Source organism: Peromyscus leucopus, chromosome 9 (genome assembly GCF_004664715.2).
Source record: "Peromyscus leucopus breed LL Stock chromosome 9, UCI_PerLeu_2.1, whole genome shotgun sequence".
Classification (NCBI taxonomy): Eukaryota; Metazoa; Chordata; class Mammalia; order Rodentia; family Cricetidae; genus Peromyscus; species Peromyscus leucopus.
In genome coordinates, this window is record NC_051070.1 from 55495549 (window position 1) to 55517919 (window position 22371).

A 22371-nucleotide genomic window follows, 5' to 3' on the forward strand; every position below is an offset into this window, starting at 1 on the left:
GCAATGTTCCATTCAAGGCAAACAAGGAAGTAACTCTTGAATGACTGGGTATTTCTATTTCCTTTTAAAGAATATTCTAGGGTTAGAATTCCTTTCAGACATGAAAGGATTTTAATCACAGGTCTGCAGAGCCAAGAGTTCTTTTTTTCATTTGGGATTATCATAGTATCATTAAAAAAAGGTGAATGTGTGGTCTTTACCCAACCAACAGGTCCACTCTCCCCTCCCTGATTTTGTATTTTTTTTTTGTATTATTATTTGTGTTTATTTTTATATTAATGTCTCTGTTGCATTCAATGTGCATTATTTATTATTTTTCTCTGTATTTCAGGTCACTGATGTACATTGATTCATAACACTCATCATGAATTTTCCACTCATTTACAAGCTACTTGCTTCACGGTCTTTGTTATTGACACACCTCGAGCTTTATCTACACTATGTTTTTGTACTTTTGCCTAGCTGCCCTCTGCTGTTGGAGGATCCTTCCTACCCTTTATGCCTTTCAAGCCACACTTTCTTTAGGGTTCCTTCCCATGATCAAGGTTCCTGGGACTTCATCTAATTCTAGCTTCCTTTAGAGTCCTGGCTTTTCCACCCAGGTGATGCTGAACACTTGCTGTATTAAGCCTTGCTTTTGTTTTTTCTTTATGAACTTTGCTTTCCGGACTAGATTTTAAATAGAGGCTCTGTCCCAAAGGGATTTTTGTTTGTTCGTTCGCTTTTGTCTATCTCTACATTTAAAAGAATGCTTTATAAAGAGCAGGCCTTGATTTGTATTTTGGAGTTGAGCAAGCAATCACCTAAAAATCATTCTTGCCTTGAGAAGAAGAGTAATGTTCCAACTTGTCTTCAAGTGCAATGAGGACTAGAGGAAATACTCCCGTAGACCCCTAAACCCTGGTAACAGTGGGGACGTGTGTGTGTGTGTGTGTGTGTGTGTGTGTGTGTGTGTGTGTGTGGTGTGAGCAGTGTAGGCTCATGTGTGCATTTGTGAATGTAGGAGCCAGGGGGTCAGCCTTCTGCCTGCCTCAGGTGTTGTTTCTCAGGCACTGTTCACTCTTATTTTTTGAGAGAGGGTCTCTTACTGACCTGGAGCTTGGGCAGTAGTCTAGACTGGCTGGCCTGCATGTCACAGGGACCCGCCAGTTTCCAGTGCTGGGATTACCAGCCTAGGCCGCCACACCCAGCTCTTTACTTGGGCTCTGGGGCTCACACTCAGCCCCTGGATGCTTGCAAGGTGAGCCCTTTACCCACTGAGGCGTCTCCCAGCCCCCTACAGCACGTCTTAATAAATATTCTTCCTTTCTCTTATCATTCTTGTCCTGGAGTCTCACTGACTTATAACGACTCACAGATGAATCGTTTGTTAACTTTTATGGGAGAAAAAAAAATGGCATCCCATCTCCATTTTACTGTGGTTTTGGGGAAATGCAAAAGATCTGTATTTTGTTTCCCAGTCCCCATGCACTGGATTTCCTGCTGCAGCTCTTGCTTCCTTCACTGTTTTTATCCCTGGCCACACCCCTCCCCCACCCTCCCCCTCACCCCACCCCTACCCACAGCCCTGCACAGCACTCGTTTACTTCTAAAATTAAGCACACTTCAGTTTTGTTTCGAGAATTCCAGCATTTCTCTGCTCCTCTCTAGAGACCTACAGGATGGCTCCGAGCCCTGGATTGAAGCTATCACTGTGTAGCATCAACCATCTCGCAATCCTGGCTCTGTGGGGCTGCCTGCGTCTATCTTCTGCACTCCACGTTGGCACTGCCCGCCTGGCGTTCACCCAGGCTGGTCTGACACTTGCTGCTGAGGATGGGGAGGGAACCCAGGCAGGTTTCCAATTCTTTCACGAGCTGGGTGCTGTCTGCAGCCAGCTCACTGTGAAGCCCTGATCTAGAGGCTTCCGAGCACCCTGGAGAAGTGGGATGGGACGCGGAGCCACAGGAAGGGCATAAGCAGAGAGCCCAGTGGAAACCAAATTAGCTCCTGGCATTGACTCCTGCTGATATGAGCTCTTGATCTTTTTTTTTTTTTTTTTCTCACTCCTCAAGTACCACTTAGTCCCTGAGCATGCTTTCTCCCGAACAATGGAACTGAATGTTCATTTGTTTGCTCGGAGCTGGGGCTTGCCCCACCCCCCTTTCCAAAGGCAGGGAGTGCTCAGCTGTCCTCTTTCCAGAAGCCTGCCCCCCTGGCTTTAGTGTCTTCCATGCTTAATTGCAAATTATTGATTTGAAGGGAATTAATTTTTAGCTCTTGCCAGATTCAGTCGCTCCTGGGTTGGACTCCTCGGCAGGACACCCTGGGGATCCCAGCTGGGGCTGGGGGGAGGGACCGAGGCTCACATGAAGTTGAAGCTGTGTTGGATGGAAGCCACATGTGTCTACTCAGAATGATGCTGGGATTGTCTAGCCTAACATCCTGTTTTGCCAGAGGGGAAACTGAGGTCTAGAGATTGCCAAAGGTTTTGCAGCCAGAGATAGAGGAGCTTCTGATTGCCTGCCAGGACACTTCTTCCTGATGTGTGTGGACTCCGTGGAGCCTCACAATATAAACCTGAGAGGTAGACACTGTGTCAGAAGCCCCGTTCCACCGTGGATTCTGATTCCACAGATGTGGGCCAAGCCGGAGACCCTGCGTTTCCAACAGGCACGTCTAGGGAGATGGTGGCTCTGAGTGTCCAAGATTACACTTTGAGAAGCAGGGAGTTCAACACTGTGCAGGGGCCTGACTTTGCCAGAACAATGGAATCACTTGAGATTTTATAAAAGAATTGATGTTTAGGGACAGTCTCCAAAATTTGAGACAATTGTGGAATGCCCTTGACGATATGATTTCTGATATTTTTCCAGGACCTTCTTCCAAGGCTCATCAGTTTTACTGGGGAGAAACCTTCCAGTATAGCCCAACTGAGCTTTGCCAAGTTGGGTGAGCATATATTTATTTGCCAAGATGTGTCTCTATACATCTCCACATGTGTATGTGTCTTACAGAATCAGAAATCTTAGAATCAAAGGAATAACTATTACAAAGGAATGATATTTTCCTGAGCACCCATTTTATCATCATCATCATCATCATTTGTTGTAATTATTTTGAAACAAGGTATCAGCATATAATCCAGGCTAGCCTTGAACTTAGAGTTTCTGTCCCAGTCTCCTGAATGCTGGAATTATAAGTATTCATCGCCATGCCAGCTCTTTATTTCACTATTTAACATGGAAATATGTGAGATGGCTTGGTGGTTAAAGCACTGGCCACCCAAGTGAGGAAACTTGAGTTCAGATTCCTAGAATCACAGAAATGCTAGGTGGATATGGCCACTAGAGCATAATTTTACCCTTGAAAGGTGTGAACCTTTCCCTGAAGCCAAGTGGCTAGACTAGCTGTGTCTGTGAGCTCTGGGTTTGATGCAGAGACCTTGTCTCAGAGAATAAGGCAGGAGAGTGATCAGGAAAGACTCCTGCCATGGACTTCTGGCCATCAGTCTCTGGTACTTTACAAATGTTGCCTCATTTAGGCATTACAAACCCCTAGAAAGGGCAAGCTGATTTCCATCTCTCCATAAAGTTTGATACCATCATGCATACTTTATTCATGAGCTTTAATGATGACCTCAAGGTTACCATTCTTGAATGCCGTACAGGGCCCGTTGCTGATCTAGACTACAGGGAGAAATGTTGGGTCCGTTTTATGATTCAGAAGGAGGGACATTGCTCACTACCATGACACAGTTGGGGGTGCCGCAGAGGTGAGGTACAGTAGAGCATAAGGTCATTGTCAGAGGAAGGGGATTGCAGGATTGAAAATCACAAAGACAGAACATTTTCCTTGCTTCTGCTCATGGGTAGGAAATGGGCAGTCACAAATTCAGTCGTGCAAAACACAACTTTTTTTTCTCTCGGCAATTGAGCTGGATTTAGCTCTTAAGCTCTCTCTTGTGCCCACAGTAAAAATTTACCTAACTACTTTCAGATAAATGCAATCACTTCCAGAAGGTTTTGTTTTGTTTTTCCTTCTCAGTGTCTTTGGTGTGCTCAATTGATGCGAGCTCCTTCCTCTTCCTTCTCCTCCCCTTGCACAAAAGAAGGGTGGGGTGATATGCGGTCCTCGTGTGTGTGTGTGTGTGTGTGTGTGTGTGTGTGTGTGTGTGTGTGTCCATGTGACCACAGTGCACTCATATGTATCGATCCTATGAGGTGCTCTTGAAATCTCCCTATCCGGCACAGTACTTACAAATGTCTCTATCAACCTTCTCTTCTCTGTCAGGTTCTACAAATCCTTCAGCCAGTCCAAAGCAGATGCGCATGGCCCTTGACTTTTGATGGTTGCCTTTAGAAAATTTCAGCTTCACAACAGTGCAGAAGGGTTTGCATTCAGTCGAAAGTGAACTTTGCATTTTTATTTATTTATTTTAATTTTTGAGGTATCGGTAGGGAACATTTCCTGGTGACACCTGGCTCGCAGACACAGCAGATAGTTGAGAGTACACCATGTTAGCTTTATTGCCCTGTGGGCTATGTGTATTAGTGATTTTCCAAATTATGACATCTTCTATCGGTGACACAGCCCTGTTGTATGTGGAGGACCACCTGTCCCTACAGAGAAGTGTCCCTACAGAGGAACACTTCTCACACTAGCTCCATCATGAGGGCTCTTTGTGTCTAGACACATTGAGTCCTTATGTGAAACCTAAGAGGTGGCTATTACCATCACCTCCCTGAGGCCAGGGAAGAACAGAAATAGTAGTAACTTGTCCAAGGTCACACAATGAAGTCAGGACTCAAATGGTGACTTTGACTTCTGGACCTACATTAACTTACATCTGGGGTCCCAAGTGAAGGGGCATGCATCGTCAAGAGACAGACTGGATGAGGGTGACACCCAATGTTTTCATCTCTGACTGTGTTTACCAGCACCTTGTGGGCTGGTACTGTGTGGATACACCTTCATGCATCTACGATCCTGTCTTCCTCATATCCTATAATCCTGAGGCTACTGCCCTGATCATCATGACTTGGTCTACCATCCCCTGATTTCTGAGCCTTCCATCCCCTGAAAGGTGGACTCTCTTACTGACCTTTGTAGATCTGTCAGGCTTGACATAAGATCCAGCATCCTTAATCTGAAATACTCCAAAATCGGAAACATTTTCCTAGCTTGTATGATGCCACAAATAGACTTTCTCACCTGATCTCCTGTGACCGAGCTCAATGGGCTAAAAACACAAAGTGAAATTGCCTTCAAGCAATACATATAAGGTATGTATGAAAAATGCTCTGAAGTTGGTGTTTAGATTTGGGTCTGACTTTCTTAGCTTCCTTTCGGCTGCTGGGACAGAACACTCAAGGAAATAAAGGAGGTTCATCTTGACTCATGGTTTCAGAGGTGTCAATCCTGGATCATTTGGGTCCATTGATGGGAACCTGTAAAGCAGCAAAGCAACTCACCTGTGACAGCCAGGAAGCAGAGGGACAAAGAGCAAGCCTGAGCTAATGGGTTTCCTCCCACTTTTATTTTTTGTTCCATTGGTTCCCCCCAGACTTCCAGGTGCTGCTGCAGGCCCTCTCCTTTAGGTGATGTCCCATCTGCCAGTCATCTTGGCAGACACACCCGGAAGTGGAAGTGTGCCTAACAAATCTAAGTGACTCCCAGTCCGATCAAATTGACATCTTCAGTCATCACATATTTCCAAGGCCCAACTTCTTATGGAAAGAGAGGTGGTAGGCTACCCAGAAAGGTAATCCCAGGAACAAGTTCATTGCCTTCTGCCAGGGTGATTCAACCTGCTGATCCACAGGCCTTTGGAAGCACAGCACAGTCCAGTGAGATTTCACACTTCCCCAATACGGTATGGCTGGAGCCCTCCCCACGAGATGTAACATTCTCCCTTTCAACTTCCCAAAGCAAGTTTGGGAAACTCTGAGTCCACAACTTCTCAAACCAGGGTAACAATGCATTTTGCACGGTGTATGTGTGTGTGTGTCTTCCTCATTTCTTATACACCTCAGGGAAAAGGATTTGAAATCAAGTGATTTTTTTTTCCATTACCACTTAGAAAACTGTAATAAAACACCACAGCGTGTCTACTTGCTCTTTTTGAGAAGTCTAATTAATTCATTCACAGAGGTTGCATCTTACCTGGCTCTGTGTCACTGGCTCATTTTAAAAGGTGCTAAGGCTTGGAATCTCAGGGTTACCACTTGAACAAATCCATTTTCATGTCCCATGTCTGGAGGCTGACAGAAGAGCATGATGGGCTGAGGTAACCCAGAAGCCAAGCAACATAAACATCCCCAGATCCAACAGGAGAGCCTGCTTCCGGGTTTATTAACCTCACCCTGAGGAGCAGGACACCTGGTTCGAGGCTGAGCATGGCCACTGAATGGCTGTGTGACCTCTAGCAGTCTTCTGTACTGCTGAGTGTCTTCACCAAGACCCCGTTCCATACCCATCTCCCACTAAAGCTTTCTTACCAAATGTACTGTCGTTGAATGTAGCCAGTTAACCTGAAATTGATACAACTCACCACCTTTTGTCAATATTGTACCAGCCTGGCACATTTGTTGGTGACTATTTTAAGGCTATTCCAAGATCCTCAGTGCCAATGTCCCCATGGCAGTAGAATGTTGGGCACTGGGTTCATTCCCCTTCATCATCTGTAGGAGGTGGGATCTTTCAGACTCTCTTCTGACACTAGCAGAGTTCACTGCCCACAGGCAGGGAACGGGCTGGTGCCACTGAAACCCACTTGGATGCACTGGCTGGTCAGTTTGAAGTATGACTCTATAGGGCGGTGGTTCTCAACCTCTCTGACGCTGCGACCCTTTAATACAGTTCCTCATGTCATGGTGACCCCCAACCATAGAATTATTTTTTGTTGCTCCTTCATCATTGTAATTTTGCTACTGTTACAAATTGTAATGCAAATATCTGTGTTTTCCAGGGCTCCTAGGCAGCCTCTGTGATATGATCATTGGACCCCCAAGGGGTCGCAACCCACAGGTTGAGAGTCACTGCTGTAGGATCGTTGTGTTCTCCTAGGACATGTTACAGATAGGTTCGCTGTCTGATTCCAAGTTCTATCCACTGTTGGGAATTCTAGGAATCTGGTGGTCCTGGGGACCAAGCCAAACTGCCTATCATCTGGAAGTAGCCCCCAAACTGCTAGGCCCCTTGACCTTGATGGAGATAGGTGTTCTCCACCTCTCCCCACACAAAGGTAGAATGTTGCCGTTCAGACAAAGGAGTAGGACTGTTGGGCAGGATTCTTGGTTGGAGGCAGGCATGCTAGTAGGAGGAATAGTTAGTAAATGCTACTGTCACTCACTCCCACCTCTTTATCTAAGAATTAACTTTCTATCCATAGAATTCTTGCCGGGTTGACAGCAGCAATGTGGCCATCTCAGGAAACTCAGCTTTTCTCTGGTTGAGACTTGTGGGCCGCAGAGATACCCATCTGCCTATAAGAAGATAGGATTGAGTATTGTTTCCTGGAGTCAAAAGGCAGCAGGTAGCCCAGCTCTACTTCCTTGGGCCGGGGTTCCATGTGGGGTTGAGAGCCAAGCCTCCATCGAAGTGTTCATCTGTCTGGCTGTGTTCCTTACGCATATATCTTTAGATGTTTCCAAGTGCCAAGAGGGACAAGACAGGCTTTGGGTATTTGGGACCATGGATCCTGACCGAACACCTCTCCCCATAACAACGTGATGCACATGTGTGTAATAGTAACACTTAGATGGACTAAATAGTTTTTTAGACCCAGCCTGGCACATACTGGTGAGTACTTTACCATAGAACCCCAGGCCCCTAAACATCAATTTTACAAAATCCCCAAATTAGTTTATTTCTCTGGCCCCTTTGTCATTGTTTTGAGCTATTTCCCTCAAACTGGAAAGAAACTTAAAAGGCTCAGGAAGTAAACAAAACTTACAAGTCTCAGAAAGCTGCTAAGCTTGCAAGGTTTACAAGACACCTCCAAAGGGGAGGCTTGCTGAGCAGTCTGTGAATGGTGCAGGGGTTCTGGGGATGTGGCTGTCATGAGCTGTCATCCATACCAGGGTCACATTTTGGTGACACAGCTGCCTTTGTGTCACCAATGTCCCTGTAAGTGACCCCAGTAAATGCACTGATTCTTGGAAGTGGACTTAGGTGGAGCTGGTTCTTTGGTCTGTTCTCAGTTCCCTCATCGAGGTAACTCAATATTTGCTCGTGTCTTCCCAAGGAAGCAAGAAAGCTCAATATTTTCTAATCCTCCTGGGATTTATAGCTGTCAGCACGAGTCTTTTATAGAACATATAGATGCTCATGCATATTTACTTAAAGTATTTTGGAGCTATATATAGAGGGTTCATTTTGCAAAGATTTCTCATGAAATGCAATTAGAAATTTTCATAAAGAACCCCCCCCCCCAATCCTCCTCCATTCCTATGCCTTTCCTCTGAAGGTCAAAGTTTAAAACTATTTCATTTTCTTAGAAACTAAGAATAAACTTAATTGGGGGTACTGGGTTGTCTTGAGTTCTGTCTTAGGAAGTAGTTTCTTCCTAAAATTTTTACTTTCTATATACCATTTTCCAAATGGTTTTAGGGGAAAATGCAATTTGTTGCTTTCTAAGCACTTCCTTACATACCTCTCATTGTGCTTAGAGCTGTGGAGGAAGTGGAAGGGTACATTATCTATCTTGAAAATGACACAGCCAGCCGCACAGCTATGAAATGGTATACAGCTGCTAAGGTCACACAGGACTGACTCATTGGACCAACAGAAGGGAGGGGCTTGGAAGCCAGGTTGAGGTAAGACATTCATTACTGGACCAGTGGTCTAAAGGGTCCAGAGGTAGCCCCAACTCCCCAAGTGCACTAAAAATGCATCTGTATGAATTCTAGGTTAATTATGACCTCAGTCATAACAACACTGAGATGGAAGCGGTATAATCCTCACCTCACACGTGAGGACGCTGACATTCCAAATGGTGTTTGACTATCTTCATTTAAATACCTGGCTACATGAAAGAAATAGTTCTCAAACTCAATTCTGGATCTCTTTCCACTGCACGACAGTTACTGTGTGGTCTTGGACAAACCACCAGTGTCTAGTGACTGGACTCATCTGGGCCTCAGTAACATAATTTACAAAATGAAGGGCTATGCTTGCATCAACTGTTTCTAAAGAGAGCAACAGGGAATAACAGCTGTATAGAAAGAACATTAACCAGAAGTAAACTTGTCTCAGAAATACAAATTCTAATAGCTTACTAATTTATTAAGTCTGAGTAAGTTATTAACTTATTTCATACTTATAATTTTATTGGCCCACAAGTTAATTTATTTCACATATTTATATTGTAATATATACATGTGTTATTAAAATGATTAATATTTTAACCACATGTTCTTAAAACTCCTAGAACTTTAGTTTGCTAATGAACATTGTTAATAACTAAGAGATTTAACCAGGGATGGAGAGATAAAAAGAATTAATCTCTAGGATCTCAGAGACATGCACCTCATCCTGGGTCTGGGCTTCCTCTTATGTGAACCTGGGATTTCCTTGTTCAGGAACAGTTGAATTTTTGTTTCTCCTAGTTGAAAACATCCCACTTGATTCACAAAATCATCAAGACATTATCCTGTTATGAGCCACTGACAGTTTTGGAATTTTATCAATGAGATAGTTAATGTATTCATAGGATATGTTCATCTACCAGGGCTACTATGACAAAATATTACAAGCTAGGCATTTGTGAATAGTTGTGAGGTTGACGCTCCAAAGCCAGGGGTATAGGAGGGCCACAGGAGGCTGGGAGGCTAACAATGGCAGAGCTACAGGCCCATAAGACACACTTTATTCACCAGTACACAGGACACTAAGCAGGCAGATGCTGACAGGGACCTAGGTATGTACCTACACAACCAGGCTACACACAGGTGAGCATAAACACCCATATAACCTGGCACACATGCCACATGGAGGCTAGGACATGAGCCTACAGGCAAACACAGAGGTAGGCTGGCAAAGGGTCATGCCTCTGACCTCAAAAAATGGCATCCTGCATATATAGCAGATTATATCACCATTTGCTTTTGGGTTCTTTGAACATCCAGTGTCAGCCATTTTGTGCTGATTGATAGTGTTCCTTCCCCAGATATCCAATGTTAGCCATGTTTTAACTGACTCATATCAGGTATCCTGATGTTGTCTACACATGAACTGGCCCATACGACCCTGTGTTTCCTTTAAGTAATTCATAAACAGAAATTTATTCTCACAATTATGGGGCTGGGAAGTCCAAGACCAACAACCAAGGTATTCTGGGTCTTATGGGGGTTTGTTTCCTGTTGTATGGATAATGTCTTCTACTTGGTCCTCACATGAAAGAAGGGATGAGAAGTCTCTCATGGACCTCTTTTATAAGGATACTAGTCTTATCCCATGGTGTAGGATCCACCCTCATGACCCAATTACCTCGGAAAGTCTCCACCTACTAAGACCATGTTTTTAGGGGGTTAGGATAATAACTTATGAATTTGGAAGGAGACAGATATTCAGATGGTAGCAAGAGGTTCATTTTGCATTTGTGAAGAAATGTCTGATGGATGGGAAGAAGGAGCCAGATGGCCAGTTCTGGGGAAATGACAATAATCTACATGTAACGTAAGAGGAGCGAGGACTGGCGGGGTTGGGGAGGAGGAGACATAATGAACAAGTGAGCGGTGGGGTGCATGTCGAGGAACTGACAGAACTCGGCCTCTGAAGGCCAGGCACCTGTGTTGGCTGGTTTATCTGACACGACCTGGATCACCTGGGAAGAGAGTATTAACAAGGAGTTCTCTACATCAGATTGGCCTGTGGTCTTATGGGGGATTGCCTTGATTGTAGATTGATGTAGGAAGACCCAGTTCACTGTGGGCAGCATCATTCCCTAGGCAGGTAAACGTCTGTGAGAGTCTCTAGATTGAGTTCATCATGGTGGAAAAACTCATCTCTTCCTGTGTCCACTGCAAACACTGTGTGACCAGCTGCTTCATGCTCCTCCAGATGTGCCTTTCCTGCTGGGACTGACTGGGGCCTTAGACTGGGAACCAAGATAAACCCTTCCTTCTATAAGTTGCTTTGCTCAGGTCTTTTGCCACAGCAATGGGAAAAGTCACTGATATTGTAAAGAATCTCGCTGACAGAGCCATAAATAAACTCTGCCCTGAAGAGAGCCCAGTCTGCCGCCAGGAGTCCTGAGTTTCCTTGCAGCCCAAATGAAGATGGTCTGTCAGAAATGAGCTCCCTGATTTTGACTGGGGTGACAGAATCTGACAGATTCACAGTCAGGGAAATAACAGGCACCTATGCACCTCAGGTGGGAGGAGCCTATGTTTGTTACTTTTCAAATACCCTTGCCTTGCTGACTCACATCCACTTGCTGCCCTGCTGTGACCCCTGGATACTCAACGCTCTAATCACACTCCACGTTATTGTTAATAATCAGAGCCTATGAAATTATGCCGCATTCTGGCTTGTTATCAAATCCTGGAAGTATGCAAATAGATTAATCAACTTGCTCCCACACTTAAAACCTCGAATGGAACTTTAAGTGTGGTGGAAATATTTGCCCCGGCTCTCCGTTGTCTCCTCCAATCAAGCCTGAGGTGAGTTTTCCTCCTAACTTTTAATTGCATGACCTCTGAGAACCTAATTTCCAGAAAACCCATTTATTATTTGAATGCTCATTTGGCATTATTATTTTCCCAAAGCAATCTTTTTGTCTCTGAATCTCTGAGGAGAGTTGAGAAGCCAAGAAAAGCCTCATTTTCTCTTTCTGGCCCTCAAAGGAAAGCAGAAATGAAACATTAAAAATCTGAGTTTCTACTTGAGGCTGAGTGGGAGGGAGCAAGCCAGAAAGGGAGGGAACGAGAGAAAGAGATTGGAAGGCACTTGCCTTAGTCCCAGATGGGAAGCAATCCAGCAAATTGCCTTTAAACAGCAGTGTCCCAGCAAATAGGGCACTCTAGCTGTTTGGTGTCACTTGAAAGCATCTTGTTGATATTTTTATGGATTTTATGATACGTCCTAAAGCATGTGGCAGGAGCAGCCACTTGGAGTTCTGGCAGTAATGAAGACTGTTATTCTCACAGTCTGAGGAGTCTTTACTTCAAAGGGAGGCGTTGATCTGATCTTTCTCTTCTCAGCTGTTGCTTCCCAGCTTCGCTCAAATCCTGTTTGAACTAAAAACCCCACATTTCCTGGTTGGAGTGAGCAATTCCCTTGGCACCTCTAATCTCACTTGGAAGCTACTAAACGGTGACTGAATGATGCCATTAACCAAAGGAGGTAAATACATTGAAATGTGCAGTCGCTGCTCAAATAATAATAATAATAATAATAATAATAATAATAATAATAATAAAAGAAACCGGCTTGTTTGTCAGGACTCTGGCTTGTCTACTGAAATGGGATCAAATTAAATAATGGGAGGGTGGAAGGGGGATGGATGGATACATAAATTTGTGGATGAATGAATGCGTGGGTACAGGGATGAATGGATGGATGAGTGGGTGGGTAGATAAGTGGATGGGTGGATGGATAGGTGGGTGGGTGGATGGATGGATGGATGGATGGATGGATGGATGGATGGATGGATATGGGTGATGGATGGATGGATGGATGGATGAGTGGGTGGGTGGGTGGATAAATGTATGGGTGGATGGATGGGTGGGCAGATGGATGGGTGGATGAATGGATGAATGGATGGATGGATGGGAATAAATGGTGGGTAGATGGATGGGAGAATAGATACTGTAAGCAGGCAGTTTGGGTGTATGCCCTGAAAAGCTTTCACACCCTCTGGATAGAAGGACAGTAGGAAAAAAGAAATGAATATGCTATACTATTTGGAATGGTGAGCTCCAGCTAGCCATTTCCACAACGTTAGTACCTTGTGCTTTTGGTCAACTTTATTTTGGGAGACTTCCCATTGCTTAAGTCAGGCCCAGTTTCTTACTGGTCTCTGCTACTATGCTCTTCCCCTACAGAAAGTCCACACTGTGCATCCGTTTAGATATCCGAGTTAAGGAATTCACATTAACCAGATTTGAAAATGCACGTCCTCTGTCATACTGGTCACATTGTGAGTGGTTAGTATGGGCAAGTAGCTACTTGTTCAGATGTAGAACAACTCCATCACCTCAGAGTTTGTGGCTACAGCTGTTTCACAGACCCATAAAGCCTCCTAGTTCTTCCCTATTTATGATTAAATGGACTAGTTAATAATAGTCTTTAGCTTATGATATGCTCTCAACATTGATTCATGTGTGGCCCAGTGTTTATTTATTTATTAGTTTCCATCCTGCAATGAACATCTCTGAAACTACAGCTGAGAATTAAAATCAGGATCCTAAATATGTCCCACATAAGTCAGTCCCATGTCTCTTCACAACTGATTGTGTACCACTTCATATCATATCGCCCATGTTGATTATGTGTTGGCTTTCCTTTTCTGACATCTCCCTAAGAATCCATGAGTGGTATCCATCTCTTCACATACATTTTGATTTATAAAATGCTACCACAGTAAATGTAATTTTGAAAGTCTTTTTAAAACTTACAATATTTTTATAGTAATTTATATCTCTAGCATATAATATGCTCTTCAGTGTGGGAATGAACTACCAGGTTTTTGTTATTGTGAATAGTATATATGTTTTATGATGTAGATGTGCAAGACTTTCTCTTGGGTGTGCTAGGGAGTAAAGTTATTGGTCATAAGACACATGAATGTTTAGCTTTAGAGACAACTTTCCCACAATGCATTTGTTGGCTTACTCCTACAGCAGGGTATGGAGAGTGTGTGACATTACATACATGCTGGTGCTGGTTTTGGAATTTTTAGCTCATTAAGTGGGTGCTTAATGGTCTCTCCTTGTGGCCTTGATTGGCATCCCCTAGATCACTAATGATGAACTTGAACGAGGATCAGCGACGTTCTCTTCTGGAATGCCTATTCGTATCTTTTGTGCCACATACTACTTTGCTCACTGGCTTACAGGGCTCTTTATGTGACCTCAGCGCTATTAAACAATCCTTAGTTCTCCTTATTGACCAAACATTGTGCAGTTTTCTTTCCTAACCCATTTTTCGTTCTTCTAAGTTTATTCTATGATTTGTCTATTCCTGTGAAAACACGACACTGCATTCATGATCAGAGTTTTGTAGTAAGTCCTCGTGTCTAAATAAGGCATGCATTCATTCCTGAGAAACTTCACTCCAAAGTATCCACACTGTTTGTCTCCCTTGACTTTTTTTTTTAAAAACATACATTTCATCATCTTATCAAATTCCCCACTCCCTTACAACTCAATCTTGCCATGCTAATTGGGGTTGCTTTGAATCCACACTTCAGCTTAGAACAGTACTTCCTGTGGTGAACCTCTCAGTGTAGGAAAACATTGTATGTCTGTTTATTTTGTAGCATCTCTCATTTTGCACAGTTATTTAGCCTTAGCCCTTGATTATTTACACTCCCCAAGGCTGTTGTAAAAGCTGCTTTCTCTTTACTTACACTTTCTAGTTTGCTCTCACTGTCAAGAAATACAAATAACCTTTGAATATAGATGAATATATGCAAGCACATACAAAAATGTGCTCAGCCATCTCTATCAGTGGTTCTCAACCTGTGAGATAGAACTCCTTGGGCAGGGGTCAAATGACTCGTTTGCAGGATCACCTAAGGCCGGTGGAAAACACAGATATTTACATTACAATTCAAAACAGTAGCTAAATTACAGTTACGAAGTAACAATGAAAATAATTTTATGGTTGGGGGTCACCACAGCATGAGGAACTGTATTAAAGGTCACAGCATTAGGAAGGTTTAGCAGCCTTAGCCTATTTTAACCAGTTCTGTCATTTAAAAAGTGCTAAGATTATTTAGTACTGTTTAATGTAATATGTAAAATGGTAAGTTTTTGTTCCCTCTTCAATCCTTGTAATTCCTTTTCTATGCCTCCGTACATTGGCTAAGAGAGGTTATTCAATATTACACATAAGTAAGATATTGATCTTAAAGAAAATAAGTCTAGTGCTTTCTAATTTAGGGTGATGTTTGTTCTGGAGCTTTTAAAAATATTAAATCATTTATCTGCTTACAAGAAGTTCTATTTTAGTTCACTGAGAGTCTGTGATATGTTGTTATTGGATCTCATTGGGTACATTTTTAATATCTATCATCAGATGATATAATTTTAAAACTTCCTTATGTAGTGATTTATTTAGGTATTTATTTGTGCACGTGTGCATGAATGTACATGTGTGGAGAACAGAGGATACCTGTGAGAGTCCTCTCTCTTCTTCCACCGTGTGGGCTCCAGGGACTGAACTCAGTTGTCAGGCTTGGCAGCAAGCATCTTTACCTCTTCAGTCATCTTGCTAGCTCTGGTTTCTTTTTTTTTTTTTTAATTTTATAATTTAATTTAATTTTACATATCAGCCACAGATTCCCTTGTTCTCCCCCCCACCCCACACCCCACACCTTTTCCCCAGCCCACCCCATTCCCATCTCCTCCAGGGCAAAGACTCCCCCGAGGATTGAGATCAACCTGGTAGATTCAGTCCAGGCAGGTCCAGTCCCCTCCTCCCAGGCTGAGCCAACTGTCCCTGTATAAGCCCCAGGTTCCAAACAGCCAACTCATGCACTGAGGACAGGTCCCGGTCCCAGTGCCTGGATGCCTCCCAAACAGATCAAGCTAATCAACTGTCTCACTTATCCAGAGGGCCTGATCCAGCTGGGGGCTCCTCCTAGCTCTGGCTTCTTAAATTATTAAACCCTCTTGCTTTTCTGTGTTAAGCCCTAATTGGTTTCACTCTAGTTGTCTACATGGACTGTTGGATTTGTTTTTGAAGTCCACCACTTGCAAGGTCTGTGTTTTTATTCATAAATGTAATAGTTCTTTCTCTAAACAGGTTAAACCAAGTATAGAGTCCAGCAGTAGTGACACATGCCTTTAATCCCAGTACTTGGGAGGCAGAGGCAGGAGGATCTCTGTGAGTTCAAGGCAAATTCCAGGACAGCTAGGGGTACCCAGAGAAACCCTGTCTTAAAAAATAAACAGAAAACAATCAAATAAACAAAAAAAAGTATGGAATGAGAATTTTGCTGTTCTAGAAGAACGAAGATGAGAACTAGATCTCTGCATATCTTTTCAGGGTTAGAAAGGTCTCTCCACATCTGTTCTCTGAATGTTTTGTGGAACTTTCCTATCAAAGAACATGGGCCTAGTACTTTTAGTGTGAGTAATTTCTTTTAAAATCATTGTCTAAATGTCTTTAATAAATGTAGATTTTTTCAAACTTCTTATTTCCTCTTAAGGTAATTGCAGTTGGGTAAACTTTTCTATGGATTTATCCATTTCATGTAAGTTTAAAAATATTACCACATTGTAATGATGGACTCTTTTGCAGCTTATACCATTATTATTTAAGACTTTCTTATTCTCTTGAAAAGTTTTAGGCCCCTCATCGCATTTTTTATTTCAAAGGATAGACTGTTGACTTTATTGAATATCTTTATTTATTGTTTGTTTGAGGGAATGGATATCTCCATTAATTTCTGTTCTTCTGTTAATCTTAGCTTTCTATTTTCTTTGAGTTTATTTTGTTGTTCATAATAACTTTTGAAGATTTGTATCCTTCTTCATAGCCAATGAAATTGACCTAAGCTATAAAGTTCTCCTGAGGCACCACTTTGACTGAATTCCTCATTGGTTGTTTTCTGATTGTTTCAGACTCCTTTCCAAGGTTTGGGTCAGATCTTGCTTTCTGTGTGGAGTTCTACATTCATATGCAATCCTGTTCACAGCCTCATTTCTAGCTCCATGACTTCACACCATCATGACATAGAATCAACACTGCTTCTAAAGTCACATAGGCCCAGTTTAAATCCCATGGCTTATACTTCAGAAACAGTTTTAACTTAGGCATAGTGGTGTGTGGTGATATTTTATTTGTATGTTAATAAATAAAGTTTGCCTGAAGATCAGAGGTCATATAGCGAGCCATAAACAGAAGTCAGGCAGTGGTAGACCTCACCCTTAATCAGATCACATGGCAGGCAGAGTCTCTGTGTGTCAAGGATACAGCCAAGCATGGTGATACATGCCTTTAATCCCAGTACCAAGCTTAGAGCCAATGAGAAGGCACAACAGGAAGGCAATAAAAGTGCAGTTTAGCCAGGAAGAAGCTCTCTCTGGGGGAGCGACAGTGAGGTGGTAAGCTAAGGCTAATCGTGGCTATTCGCTATTTCTCTGATCTCTTCAGCTATTACCCCTGTATTTGGCTCTGTTTAGAAATTCATCTACAGTGGTGGGTTGTAATCAGACATTCCCTGTCCCAAGTAAACAAACAGAAGCTTATGTAAATTATAAATCCTTGGCCAGTAACTCAGGCTTATAATTAACTAGCTCTTACACTTAAATTAACCCATAATTCTTATCTATGTTTAGTCATGTGGCTTGGTACCTTTTTTCACTTTGACATTCTTGTCTTGCTTCTTCATTGTCTGGCTGGCAACTTCTGACTCCACCCTTCGTCTTCCCAGCATTACTAGTTTGGTCCCCCTGCCTATACTTCCTGCCTGGCTACTGGCCAATCAGCATTTTATTAAACCAATTCAAGTGACAAATCTTACAGTGTACAAGAGGCTTATTCCAAAGCATTTCCTCCTTTTGGCCTAATTAAAAAGGAAGGTTTTAACTTTAACATAGTAAAACTATATATAACAAAACAGTTATTAAGTAAGAATAACTGTAACACTATCTAATCCATTTTCATTCAGCAAAATTAGAGAAAATACTTAATTATCTATCTTATCATGATGAGTCTAAAGTTTTGTATCTAATTTACTTTCTATTATAACTAAATTATATAATTGTATAACTATAATTGTAACTATTTAGTCTTCAACTCCATCAAGGATCCCAGAAGGATGAAATGTTACTTAATGACAGGGATCTCAAACTGCCTGGACAGTCAAGCAAAGTTTCTCTGCAATGTTGGGGCATCCAACTCTGGCTTACAGGCCTAGCATGTCTGATAGACTTCTGTGAAGCAGGATTTTTGAAGGCCTGTTCCACTTTGTCTTGGCGAAGTTTGCAGTCACTTTCTTTTGTGTCCTTCTTGTCCAGTTTAGACAGCATACTGTTAACAGTCAAGGCAAGGGCAGTTTCTTTGCCCACATGGCTAGCTTTTGCCATAAAGAAAACAAACTCCATATGGAGTTTCTTCCATGCCCATCATCCTCTTTGAAATAATTGGTGCTGCCAGGAACAGATGTGTCTCACTGTCAAGAAAAGTATAAGTTCTTAAAACATTTTTGAATGCCATATTCTGTAGATCTTTGAAGTGTTTAAAGATTGCCTAACTATCTGAAATATAACTCTGTATGACCTTGAAAACATACCTAACATGACTATAAGTTTGCTATTATAGATGACCATTAATCTCTATTTCTTGATTATATATTACATTTTTAAATGAGCTGCATAAACACATAAATGAGCTACCCCAAACAAGAGTAGACATACACATGCATTATAACAAAATTAACTTTAATTCATACTAACATAAAATATGTAAGATTAATAGTTGTTTTTTGGATTAAAGTAGATTCAATAATCTACCCTTTTATCCTATCATTTCTATATCTCCACTTTTCTTTTTCAGAACAAGATCCCTGAATCTAATCTCCTTTATTTAGCTTTTTTCCTGACCATTACCCATAACAGCTTGTAACCAACCCCCCTAGATGATGACAAACATTCATAATTTATTTTTGGGAATGTGGGCATAGGTCTCTAAACTACTTCCTGTTGATTAGGGGTGCTGGTATCTTTGGGGGACCCTAAGAAAATTCAGGATTATGGTCAAATCCTGACTGGAGTATTCTGTGAGGCTGGATCATCTCAGCAAGCAGCCTTCAAGCTGTTCTGGATGCATAATTCTGAGGAGACTGTAACAGAGGCATTTTGAGATGTTGAATCACTTGGGCCTTCCATTTTCATTGCTGTCTGGTCCCCTTGCTCTGAAAATACATACACTTTTAAAGGTAACATACATATCTGCATTAGTACAAGTATAGACTGTGCATTGTGCATAAATCAGACAAAAATGTTATTTTGTCTTATGTTTAAGCAGGTTAATATATATCACATGTCTTGTAATTCTTCTAGGCTGATTTTTTTTTAATGTCTGTACAGGATTTCAGGGGGTCTTCATTGACAAACCTGATTTTCTTTAACATGGAGTGAATCCATAACCTCTTATTTTCTGTGGAAATAAAAGTAAAACCTCTCTCCCAAAATAAAACATCTTTTGACTTAAAATTTGAAGTCAAGACATTTTTAAAATAGATAGGTTGCTCCAGACGGCAGTGGTGCATGCCCTTAATCCTAGCACTTGGGTGGTAAAGCCAGGCAGATCTCTGTGAGTTCAAGGCCAGCCTGGTTTACAGAGCAAGATCCAAGACAGGCACCAAAACTACAGAGAAACCTTGTCTCGAACTCCCCCCCAACAAAAAAAAAAAAAAAAAAAAAAAAAAAAAGAAAGAAAGAAAGAAAAAGAAATAGAGAGGTTGGATTAATCCAGCACATTTATAATCAAATATCTCTTAGCAGCTGTTGCTCCTTCCTCTGTAGTCAAACAATTCAAAGACAACACAATAATATACAGTATGCAGACTCTCTGTGTATTTTCCATCTTTACATGTCTTTTTTTATTATTATTTTACTCCTTTTTAAAAAACATTATTTTAAAACTATATATCTCTTTTTTATGACTTTTTTATGCCTATACCTTCTCTTTTCTATCCCAAGCCTATGTATATTTTTCAAACACACTGTGACCCATTTAGAGGCTCTTTTTGTCTGAATCTGTCCTTACTGTGCATCTCTAACCTTTTCTGTCTGCATGAGCGACTGCTGTGTGACTTAGATCATGGCATGCTGGTGCTGGCTCCTTCCCCCCAGCTCTAGTCTAGTCTCACGGCAGAGGCACATTTACCACTAGCTCTGGGAGCCATGTTTACCACTCCAACACTGAGACATTTCTAGGTCCATGCCACCACTGAGTAGCATGCTGCTGGCTGCTCATAAACCCCACTAAGTGTTTGGTAGTAGGGCCTCTTAAAAGAGCCGACTGTTTTTGCTGCTATCACTGAGTCAGAAAGCCATCTCTTGAAGGAGCCGTGACTCTGATTGCTACCAGCAAACAGAGCCCACCTGAGAAAAGGCAGCTACCAAGAAGCTGTACTTGACTCTGTTCTTGTGTGTCTAGAATCCTTTTTTGAGCTTTGTCAGGTTTTATGTGGAAATTTTGGCCCCACATGGGGTGCCATACGTAATCTGAAGTTTCTGTCCTACCAGCAATTCCCAAGTACCTGGCAGCCACTTCTCAAATTACCACACAGAGGCTTATATGAATTATAACTGTTTGGCTGATAGCTCAGACTTACTACTAACTAGCTCTTACATTTAAATTAACCCATTTCCATTAATCTATTTATTGCTACGTGGTCCATGGCTTGCCAGTTCTCTGGCATCTTGTTCCTTCAGTGGCTCCCGATCCCACCCTTCCTCTTCCCAGCATTCTTAGTTTGGTCACCCTGCCTGTGCTTCCTGCCTGACTACAAGCCAATCAGTGTTTTAGTAAACCAATTCAAGTGGTAAATCTTCACAGTGCACAAGGGGATTATTCCACAGCAATGGATGTCATTTCTCATCTAAACAATGGAAAAGACAAAAATGACCTAAGATTCAGGGTTTTTGGTTTTTTTGTTTATTTGTTTGTTTTGGTAAAATTTCATTCTGAGTTAATCTATTTGAAACAATCTGGTATTGATTCCTAGCATGTGGTAAATCACTTAACTTGTTTCCTAAAGGATTTTGTCTGGTGTGTGTGTGGGGGGGGTTTAGAGGGACACTGAGACAAATTTCTCGGGAGTGAGGAATTAATTACAAGAGTTATTAATGCCATGGATCAACAGACTGAGAGACAACAGTGTGGCAGGAGCTCTAAGGAATGTTTCAAGTCCTGGCACCTGAGACAGCCTAGCAGGGATTTGAAAGAAGGAAATCAGGCCTTCTATGGCCTTCCTTGAGCATAGGGATGGATTCACAGCACAAGCCTGTAGCTTGGCTCTCTAATTACCAGGAATGAGGCAGGGAAGCAGGTGGGGAGTAGGCTGTGTGGCCACCAATACCCCTTTTGATGTAGACCCAGGTGAGTGATCCTGGCCCCAGGATGACTGTTAGCTAGGCACTCACAATGTCTCAGTAGGGTGCCCATTGCTACCTGTGTGGAAAGAAAAGGCTGGGGTACACACTGTAGCCCAAGCACAGGCAGGGTTCTCACATTACATCTTCATGCTTCTTTCCTTCTTTCCTCCCTCCCTCTCTCCCTCTCTCCCTTCCTTTCTGGTTTCTTCCTTACTCCTTTCCTTCTTGCTTGCTTCCTTCCTTTTGTCTTGGTAAAGTTTGTAAGACTCTAGGGTTGGAATTTTCTTTTCATAGCTATGGAGCACCATTTCTCCATAAAAGCTGCATAATCTACAGTTAAAATACTTGATTGGTTTTCTTTTCTCCTGCTCTCACTTTTCCTCTTGGGCATTTTCTCCCTAATGGAGGAGTGAGAGTCTAGTGTCTAGGCAGTACTATACCCCCATCCTCCATAGTAAGTGCCAAGCCTTCACCCTGACCAAGGGGACATTATTTGCTGTATATTAACCTGCTGTGTCAATTCTACAACTTGCTGGACCTTGATTTCTATCAACTTAGCTCATGTGCCTAAGAAATAGTGTCCTTTTGAAGGATTTCATTAACATATCTATTTTTATGTTAAGCGCAAAGCTGTTGATTTTCTTGTTCTTGAACTAAATCTACACTGTCCTTTTCAAGTCACTAGGGAGATGCCATCCTGGCCTCTAGGTTTTAACTTCTACATCTCCAGGACTTTCTAAGGAGCTGCCATTGGTAGGGGGCAGTCTTGAACTTCTCACAGAGTGTCTCACAGAGACAAAATGTTGACTCATGACTTGCAGGGTGTCTGCAAATATGGCTGCTTCCTAGTTCCAAACAGAAAGTTATTTGATTCAGTCTGTTTTGCACCATACACCACTTCACAAGTTTCCAACACTTGAGTCTAGTCTTGGTGGAAAATGTGTAAACCTGGATTAGTATGACTAACTATGGATTATTCACAGTAACCACATTATTAACTTAGCAAAGAGCTGGCAAGATATGCCAACACCCACACTCATGCCTGCATTCCATTCTTCCACTGGAAAGAACAGAAATTGTTTGTAGCAACTTGGATTGTCAATTAAGAGCC